Raw genomic sequence first — 1,731 nt, forward strand, 5'->3', positions numbered from 1 at the left:
CGGCGGAGCGGCTGAGGCTTGCTGAGCTCAGCTGCAAGCTCCTGCTTTCCCTTATGGGGTTGAGGGGGGGAAAAAATGGGGCGGAAAAAAAAAAAGGGGGGGGGAAATCAGGAAAGCAGCTGCCCTGTGGCAGTCGTTCAGGTTTCTATAGGATTCAACCTGGAGCTGTTGATATTTTCCCTTCCCTTGCGGCGATAGGATTTCCCCGTGATTTGTTCACCCCTCCAATATATTCCCTATCCCCTCTACTTCCCAACTGATCGCGTTCCGTCACCTCTCCGCCTGTGCTTTCCAAGCCAGAGCCGCTCACTGCAGCCCTGCTTTTCCCTCTCCATCCATGTCCCTTAAACCAAAGCAGCGTCTGAGCATCCCTCACCAGCCAGTTCCTGTTATTTTTCCACCCCAACACCTCTAAGGAGGTTCCAGCCGTTTCCCAAAGCCAGCCTGAAACAGCAGGGACAACTCTTCCTTTTGGAGGCACCTCTGGCAAGGGGAATCTGCATCCAGTACCTCCTGCCCCAGCCAGGAGCCCCCGGACCCAGGCAGAGACACCCCCGTTATTCAGACAAATGCTTTGGAGAAAAAAAAATGGGGCAGGATTTTTCAAGTTAGTCAAACAGAAAAAAAAAAATCATAAAAACCTGCACATCTCCAGGATGGTCTGATGCACTGAGAAGGGGCAGGGATGGGGATAAAGGTGTTCTCCTCACAGCCGCCTCTCCAGTTTGCTGCTCCCATCTCACTGGGTGAACCCCAGCAGATCTCCTCTCCCCCAGCTCCCAGGCAGCCCCCGCAGCGGCTGCCCTCAGCCCCAGCCCACAGCCTTTGGGAGCCCCTCTCACCCGACGGGGTCACCACGCTCACCCCAAAAACACAGTCACAACTTAGCTCCAGCCATTCCTGGTGCTGCGGTCTCCCCCAGAGCACCCACACAACCGTACTCTGGTGAGTGCCAGCACCGTGCTCTCCCCAAAAACATGCCAAAAATTTCACTTTAGCACTTCCCAGTGCCGTGATCCAGCCATTCCCAGTGCTGTGCTCCCCCCAAAAGCACATCCACAACCTCACTTTAGCAACTCCCAGTGCTGGGCTCTCCCCAAAACTGTGCCCACAACCTCGGTTTAGCAACTCCCAGTCCCAGCACCCTCCCCAAAAGCACAGATATGACCTTACTTCGGTGAGTCCCAACACTGCACTCACCCCAAATCCATGCCCACAACCTCGCTTTAACAACTCCCAGCACCATATTCCCCCCAAAAGCACATCCACAACCTCACTTTAGCAACCCCCAGCACTGTGCTCTCCCCAAAACCATGCCCACAACCCCGCTTTAGCAACTCCCAGTGCCGTGCTCACCCCAAAAGCATGCCTATAACCCCGCTTTAGTAATTCCTGGTACTGGGCTCTCCCCAAAAGCACAGGCATGACCTTACTGCAGCGAGTCCCAGCACGGCATTCACCCCACAACCATGCCCACGACTTCAATTTAGCAATTCCCAGTGCCATGCTCACCCCAAAACCGTGCTCACAACCTCACTTTAGCAACCCCCAGCACCGTGCTCCCCCCAAAACCATGCCCACAACTTCACTTTAGCAATTCCCAGTCCCAGCGCTCTTCCCAAAATCACAGACATGACCTTACTTTGGTGAGTCCCAACACGGCACTCACCCCAAAACCATGCCCACAACCTCACTGTAGCAACTCCCAGCACCGCGCTTCCCCCAAAAGCC

At 55.1% G+C, this 1,731-nt stretch overlaps 1 protein-coding gene across 1 annotated transcript in view; it reads left to right on the forward strand.

Moving 5' to 3' along the window:
- The window catches only part of RFC5 (replication factor C subunit 5), a 10,596-nt gene that overhangs the window by 6,231 nt on the left and 2,634 nt on the right, over window positions 1-1,731 (forward strand). The gene's annotated exons all lie outside the window — the stretch shown is intronic.

The sequence above is a fragment of the Egretta garzetta genome, unplaced genomic scaffold, assembly GCF_000687185.1.
Source record: "Egretta garzetta isolate BGI_Z169 unplaced genomic scaffold, ASM68718v1 scaffold7, whole genome shotgun sequence".
Lineage (NCBI taxonomy): Eukaryota > Metazoa > Chordata > Aves > Pelecaniformes > Ardeidae > Egretta > Egretta garzetta.